General features: G+C 46.6%; 1 long non-coding RNA gene across 1 annotated transcript; it reads right to left on the reverse strand.

Moving 5' to 3' along the window:
- Nucleotides 1-1,088: 1,088 nt before the first annotated feature.
- On the reverse strand, nucleotides 1,089-5,544 carry LOC121549785. Its single transcript, XR_005996865.2, has 8 exons — nucleotides 5,225-5,544; nucleotides 4,272-4,801; nucleotides 4,016-4,084; nucleotides 3,742-3,847; nucleotides 3,436-3,627; nucleotides 2,608-3,240; nucleotides 1,681-1,762; nucleotides 1,089-1,128 (listed from the first exon to the last, which is right to left on the reverse strand). It is a non-coding gene; the product is annotated as an uncharacterized LOC121549785 (long non-coding RNA).
- Nucleotides 5,545-8,425: the final 2,881 nt, after the last annotated feature.

Below are 8,425 nucleotides of genomic sequence, written 5' to 3' on the forward strand. Positions count from 1 at the left end.
GGCTATAAGTTAGAAGCTTATTATGCATAACCCATCATTAATTAGCTAAATATGAGGCTAATACTGCATTGAATGTATTACCTGAAAGAGGTAGGCTAGGACATATATATATATAGGGGTATATATCAATCCATAACAGGATTATATATTTTGAATGCAATTTGAATGGAGTTGATGGAGAAAGAGAAAGACTGCGAGAGTGCTCACGCGCGCACTGATTTAAAGCAACAATATTCGAGTAATAGGCTGTTTTAAAACTCTGCAGCAGCAATTAAAAAAGTTATCATCTTTACAGGAGAGCGACAGTAGAGGTGAAGGGCACAGTGGAGGAAAGATCAGATGGCTTTCAGAGTTAGGGCTCACAGACCAGACATATTGAGGGGAGTGCAAACAATGCTAAGACAAATGAGAGAAGGTCCAAAGTTTGAACAGTTTTGGAACACAGCCCTGGGCAGAGAGAGGTCCAGAAAGCTACGCAGATATATCAGCTCTAAACCCAGGACCCAGACACCCGGTTAAGTCATATACTGTACATGTCTGCAGAGAATTAGTCTCCCGAGTGGTGCAGTGGTCTAAGGCACTGCATTGCAGTGCTAGCTGTGCTACTAGAGATCCTGGTTCGAATCCAGGCTCTGTTGTAGCCTGGCTGCGACCGGGAGACCCATGGGGCGGCGCACAATTGGTCCAGGGTAGGGGAGGGAATGGCCAGCAGGGATGTAGCTCAGTTGGTAGAGCATGGCGTTGCAAATCTGAAAGATCAGATGGCTTTCAGAGTTAGGGCTCACAGACCAGACATACTGAGGGGAGTGCAAACAATGCTAAGGCAAATGAGAGGAGGTCCAAAGTTTGAACAGTTTTGGAACACAGCCCTGGGCAGAGAGAGGTCCAGAAAGCTACGCAGATATATCAGCTCTAAACCCAGGACCCAGACACCCGGTTAAGTCATATACTGTACATGTCTGCAGAGAATTAGTCTCACCGAGTGGCGCTGTGCCACTAGGAATCCAGGCTCTGTCGTAGCCTGGCCGCGACCGGGAGACCCATGGGGCGGCGCACAATTGGTCCGGGGTAGGGGAGGGAATGGCCGGCAGGGATGTAGCTCAGTTGGTAGAGCATGGCGTTGCAAATCTGAAAGATCAGATGGCTTTCAGAGTTAGGGCTTACAGACCAGACATACTGAGGGGAGTGCAAACAATGCTAAGGCAAATAAGAGGAGGTCCAAAGTTTGAACACTTTTGGAACACAGCCCTGGGCAGAGAGAGGTCCAGAAAGCTACGCAGATATATCAGCTCTAAACCCAGGACCCAGACACCCGGTTAAGTCATATACTGTACATGTCTGCAGAGAATTAGTCTCACCGAGTGGCGCAGTGCTAGCTGTGCCACTAGAGATCCTGGTTCGAATCCAGGCTCTGTCGTAGCCTGGCCGCGACCGGGAGACCCATGGGGCGGCGCACAATTGGTCCAGGGTAGGGGAGGGAATGGCAGGCAGGGATGTAGCTCAGTTGGTAGAGCATGGCGTTTGCAACGCCAGGGTTGTGGGTTTGATTCCCACGGGGGGCCAGTATAAAAAAAAAAATGGTATGCACTCACTAACTGTAAGTCGCTCTGGATAAGAGCGTCTGCTACATGACTAAAATGTAAATGTCATTGGGTTGGTGAGAGCGATGATCATACTCACACATAGCAATGACAGGCCGTCGCTGGTTGACTGGCTGTTTAGACAGATCCTCTAGAGTCAATATCCTCTGGCCAGAACAAGCCTGAGAGACAGAGAGAATGGAGGAGGTAGTGCTGAGATGTAACACACACACACAGTCCTCCCTTCCTGTCCGGGGTCGTAGAAGCTGCCCATAGTGGAGGCCAGTGTGTTAGTCAGGCTGTATTCGAGAGACAGGTTGGAGTCCACACACAGATGCATGGACAAACACACCAAACATACAGAACAAACAAAATAAACACTGGTGTCCTACACAACACAATACAGACAGATAAACACACAACTTCAGAGCAGACACTAAATGTAACTAATACAGAGCTATACTGCCATCTGCTGGCTCCTTAGTAAATCTCTCTTGTGGATCACCACTAATACCCTCCTACCTCTCTGGTGATTATAATCACAAAAGCATTTTATTATGCAATCTGTCTTGAAATGTCAGAGGGGTTGGGTTAAATGTGGAAGACACATTTCAGTTGAATGCATTCAGTTCAACTGACAACTGACTAGGTATCCATCTGTGGTATTGTATGGAATCCAAAGCCATTTAATAATGGAAAAAGCTTAACCAACACACACAGACACACCCACTCTTGTATAACTAACTAACCTTTTGGGGACACACAATTCAGTCCCATTCAAAATCCTATTTTCCCTAACCCTTACCCTAACCCTGACCTTTACCCCAAAACCTAACCTTAACCCTAACCCTAGCTCCTAACCCTAATTCAAACCCTAACACTCATTCTAACCTTAACCCCCCTAGAAATAGCATTTGACCTTGTGGGGACTAACAAAATGTCCCCAGTTGGTTAAATCTGTGTTAGTTTACTATTCTTGTGGGTACTTCTGGTCCCCACATGTATAGTTAAACACGTCCACACTCACCTCAGCTTGCACATTTCCACAGCAATGGGCTCATCGTTGGCGCACACGTTGTGATTGGACCGTAGCAGTTTGACCAATGGGACAAAGCCTCCCGCATTCCTCAGCTTAACAGGAAGAGATGGAATGAGAGGAGGGAGTTTGTACTTTTGGGACTATTCCATTGGTTCCATCGTACCGGGAAAACTCAAGAATTGTATATATTTGACCCAGGTGTGAAACCCACACTACGGACAAAGACACACTCATGTCTGCCTGTTCCTCAGCATCGCAGGCGAGAGCAGCGATGGCCTGCATGGCTCTGACAAGTGTGTGTGTCTGCTGACTGCAGTGGCTCCAGGAGTGCGGCCATCGCTGGACAGAATGCTGCCGCGCAGGAATTCCTGTTCGGCCATGTTGGTGAGAACGACCGCAGCATGAGCCACCGCACCGGGAATCATGTGATGGAGCTGCTGAACTAAACCCTCATCTCCCTCAGCCTCAGACATTACTGAGACACACACACACACAGTGAGACCTCATGACTCCCCCACCATCGTCTCATTCACAACACTCATGGATCAGCTGGAGACTGTCTCTGTCCTCCAAACAGATAGAGACCACCTGGAGAGCTTCTACATGCAGATCACTGAACACCTACAAGACACACACACAAGGAATTAGTCAAATTCTAGAAAATACTTCAGCTTTGCTTGATTTTGTTTACCTGGTAGAATGAATTCAATACAAAGAGCAAACTGCAAGCTTTTCAAGAGCACCTTAAATACTTTACAAGTACTTTCAAGTATGTGATAAATATATTTGACCCAGGTGGGTCTGACCCACACAGACCTTGTTGCAGAGGAACTCCAGCATCCTGTCAAAGCCCTGCTCCTCCCTGAAGGTGACTTGTATGTCGTTATCCGTGGTTACGCTTGCCAGGGTCCTCAGGTCAAGCTGCTGAATGACCGGGATCTCAGATCTCAGCTCCAGGAGCGGGGGAACGCCATTTAGTTCACGCACAGCCACGCGGCTGGTGAGGTCCTACATACATGTAAAAAGGGGCTTTAACTCAGCAGGCTAATATAGTCTCATGGCGAGCAGGAGAATTGAGTTCAAGCCCTATCGGTCACACACACAAAACACACACACAAACACCTGCACCAGGATGTAGATAGACTCAGAGTTCTTCTTGACATCTGGGTCAGGGCTGGACAGCAGCTGAAGTCCACCAACAGGGAGGCCAGGCACAACTCATGGACCTCTGGCACAGGAACACACACATATAAACACACACACACAGAGAGATACACACAGATACAATGAAATGTGACGTGTCACAATGATTTAATAATGACTGGTGGAAACATATGATTAATACTCAATAAGATATGAGAGCCACGCCGCCACCAAACACCCAGCCAGAGCATACTTTCAGGTGACAGCTTTCCGATGACAGAATGAATGACTTCCAGTTTCTTCAGAAGTATTTTTACATCACCTTTCAAACAGAGCAGAAACCGAAATGACCTAACGTTTCCGGCAACAATCTTGTCTTCAGCCACAATTCACCACTGTGTACACTGCGACCGACCCTAAATGACTGATTTAGTTACTGCATTGTGTTACTAATCCTATATCAGTAGTTGTTACTATCCTACAGCCGTAGTTAGAGGAGGGGTCCTTACTGTTGGCAGCCATGACCCCCAGGGCCATGAAGGCGTTGGGGTGGACCAGCTTGTCTTCGTGGGATATGAGGTGAGGTAGAGGCTCCACTGCCCCCAGCCCCAGCAGAGAGCTCCTGTTTTCGTCACCTACCACAATGGGGAGACAGAGAGACAGGGAGTGAGATTGTGGGGGAGAGAGAAAGAGAGAGAGCAAGAAAGAGATAGATAGATTGATAGATAGAGATGGCTTTATGCTCAATAGGTAAGCTGCTCCCAAGCTTTGGTCCAGGGTCAAATGAATATATCACTTTCATTGCAAATCTTTCCACAATCCAGTTTTTTTCAGATAATGTGATTATTTCAATGAAGAAAGGATACCATATTGCTATGACGTTAGTTCTCTCACCAACATCAACGGTAAAAATACCTTTCCCTGCAAATTTGTGGATGGCTTCGCAAGCTTTAGCCAAAACCTCTTCAGGGGAATTGAACATGAGGACCACAGTGGCTGTCTTCTTACTCTAGATCGGCAGGGGGTCAAACTAGAGAGTCTAGAGAGCGAGGGAGAAGAGAGAGGCTATTTCATTTGCTTTGGCAATGTAAACATATGTTTCCCATGCCAATAACGCCCTTTGAATTGAATTGATAGCAGCAGAGACTGAGTTGTTTGACTTCTCATTAAATTGACCCCCACCACCGCATATCTTAATATTCTTACCACATCCTTAAACTACTAACAACTGATTTTTCTGCAAATGTATTTAAGATTTATAACATGCTGTCAATGATTACATGGGTGTCAACTTTGGCAAGTACTGGCAGAACTTGGCATGTTAGCTAACGCGTTAAGCCAGCTAGCTAAGGTTGCAAGAGAGCTTGCTAACGCAATTACCCTGGATGTCCAAATGAGGTTACTTTTAGGTAATTGATGATGACCTTCCTGATTACCATTTTAATAATGAACCATTTCTTACCTGTTGTTCAAGTCTGCGGACGGTCAGTACCTAGCTAGCTTGCCTACAGGTTTTCAGCTAGTCTGTTAGCTAGCTAGCAAATAATGTTTTGGAAAGCAAGGTTGACATTTCGTTCCTAGGCGACGAATGCCACGGAGTAATCATAGAGATCCTATCTAATTCCTAATTCTATTATGTTGTTTTTGTGGTCCAAACCGGAAGCCAGAAGTTGGAAGATGTTCATGAAATGAAGGAAAGCATTTGGTTTAGAATGTGCCACACTCTTTTATGTGAATAACAAATATTTGTATTTTAATTCCTAATTCTATGGATTGGACCAAAGCAGGAAGCACCAGTGACTTGGTCAATAAAAAAGTGGTCAGATGAAGCAGATGCTAAGCTACAGGACTGTTTTGCTAGCACAGACTGGAATATGTTCCGGGATTCTTCCGATGGCATTGAGGAGTACACCACATCAGTCAACACGCCACGGTGATCCTCAACACGGGGCCCCTCAGGGGTGCGTGCTCAGTCCCCTCCTGTACTCCCTGTTCACTCATGACTGCATGGCCAGGCACGACTCCAACACCATCATTAAGTTTGCCGATGACACAACAGTGGTAGGCCTGATCACCGACAACGACCGAGACAGCCTATAGGGAGGAGGTCAGAGACCTGGCCGTGTGGTGCCAGGACAACAACCTCTCCCTCAATGTGATCAAGACAAAGGAGATGATTGTGGACTACAGGAAAAAGGAATGGACCGAGCACGCCACCATTCTCATCGACGGGGCTGTAGTGGAGCAGGTTAAGAGCTTCAAGTTCCTTGGTGTGCACATCACCAACAAGCTAACATGGTCCAAGCACACCAAGACAGTCGTGCCCCCTATTCCCCCTCAGGAGACTGAAAAGATTTGGCATGGGTCCTCAGATCCTCAAAAGGTTCTACAGCTGCACCATTGAGAGCATCCTGACTGGTTGCATCATTGCCTGGAATGGCAACTGCTCGGCCTCCGACCGCAAGGCACTACAGAGGGTAGTGCGTACGGCCCAGTACATCACTGGGGCCAAGCTTCCTGCCATCCAGGACCTCTATACCAGGCGGTGTCAGAGGAAGGCCCTAAAAATTGTCAAAGACTCCAGCCACCCTAGTAATAAACTGTTCTCTCTGCTACCGCACGGCAAGCGGTACCGGAGCGCCAAGTCTAGGTCCAAGAGGCTTCTAAACAGCTTCCACCCCCAAGCCATAAGACTCCTGAACATCTAATCAAATGGCTACCCAGTTCTCCCACGTCACCCCGCTCCTCCGCACACTCCACTGGCTTCCAGTTGAAGCTTGCATCTGCTACAAGACCATGGTGCTTGCCTACGGAGCTGTGAGGGGAACGGCACCTCCGTACCTTCAGGCTATGATCAGTCCCTACACCCAAACGAGGGCATTGCGTTCATCCACCCCCTACCTCTGCGGAAGCACAGTTCCCACTCAGTCCAGTCAAAACTGTTCGCTGCTCTGGCACCCAAATGGTGGAACAAGCTCCCTCACGACGCCAGGACAGCAGAGTCACTCACCACCTTCCGGAGACACTTGAAACCCCACCTCTTTAAGGAATACCTGGGATAGGATAAAGTAATCCTTCTACACCCCACCCCCCAAAAAAAAAATTTGTAAAGTGGTTATCCCACTGGCTATAAGGTGAATGCACCAATTTGTAACTCGCTGAATATGAGCGTCTGCTAAATGACGTAAATGTAAATGTAAAATATAGGGTAATATACATGTGTGTCATTGTGTTGTTGTGTATTTATTTTACTGTCTGCCTATCTGAATGTCACCCACACACACTATTCAATTATATTCTATTCATTAGTAATGGTGTGGCTGTGCCTTTAAGAGTTGGCCTGCCTGTCTCCCACAGCAGCACAAGAGGCTCCTGGTATGAGGAGGGTGAGTCATAAACCAAATGAGCTCCACATCATCACCAGCAGACAGAGCGGGGCTTCCTCCAACACCACAACGCCCTGACACAGCACCGCGGCTGGAAACAGCACACTGCACTGCTCTGCACCAAAACACCCAAACGACCTCTAAAAGCATTACAGCACCTCTGGCCATGCGGGACACTGTCACTTCATTGTCAGCTGTCTGCCTGCCCTGAGTAATACAGATTAATCCCAAATAAAGGTTAAAGATTGGGGGATGGGGATATGCAGATATTGTATAGCTTTTCATTAATTTATGATTAAGGGTTGCAAAAGGACATGCATACAATAGCCTACATAGACACACACACACAGCTGATAATATTACTTTAAAATAAAAAGGTACCAGCATTTATCAATGTCCTTTTTCTAAAATGTGTCACATTTTGTATCAATACAGTATTTTATTTGAGAGAAGGGAATTACACTAAAGATAGAGAGAGAGCGTACTTGGGGGAGGTTGGACTGCAGTGTATTGGTGCGTTCACGAACACTGGGAACTCTGGAGAAAAAAAGGGCCTATGCTGCGTTCACGTCATGTAAGTTATTTGCGTACAGCTTCCTGTTGGTTGATTCTGATACATCCCAAGTGAGAAACTTGGGTACCATGGTGCTTTCAAGACAACTGGGAACATGGAGAAAAAAACGAGGACAAATCATGATGTCAGTGATCTTCAGGTCAGAATGTCGGAACTGTAGAAAGATGCCAGTTTCCGACTTGGAATACAGAGTTGGATGACCGTTCAAAACGATTTTTCCCAGTCAGAGCTCGTTTTTTTCCCCGAGTTCCCAGTTGTCTTGAACACACTGATATCGGAAGTCAGAGATTTCTGAGTTTCCACTGGTTTTGAACGCAGTATCATCTTTCCACAACGAGTAAGCAAGTCAGACATTTCTGAGTTTCCGATATGACATGAACGCAGCATTACATGGGGAAAAATCGTGACATCAGTGATCTTCATGTCGGAGAAGTCCGAGTTCCCAGTTGTCTTGAACCGACTGAAGTCGGAGGTCGGAGAATTCCTAGTTCCGTGTTCTGTTGTCGTGAACGCACCATGTAGAGAGGGAGCCAGAACAGAATGGGAGCGTTCCAGGTCGCCTACATTACGCATATTATCATATCGTTAAGTCATATTGCTGGGATTCTTGCAATGATAAACACTACTTCGGTATTTGTAGATATCTGATACAGATCTGTAATCTCGAAAATCTATATAAATGCAGAACTGGATTCAACAATGT

The sequence above is a fragment of the Coregonus clupeaformis genome, chromosome 34, assembly GCF_020615455.1.
Source record: "Coregonus clupeaformis isolate EN_2021a chromosome 34, ASM2061545v1, whole genome shotgun sequence".
NCBI lineage: Eukaryota > Metazoa > Chordata > Actinopteri > Salmoniformes > Salmonidae > Coregonus > Coregonus clupeaformis.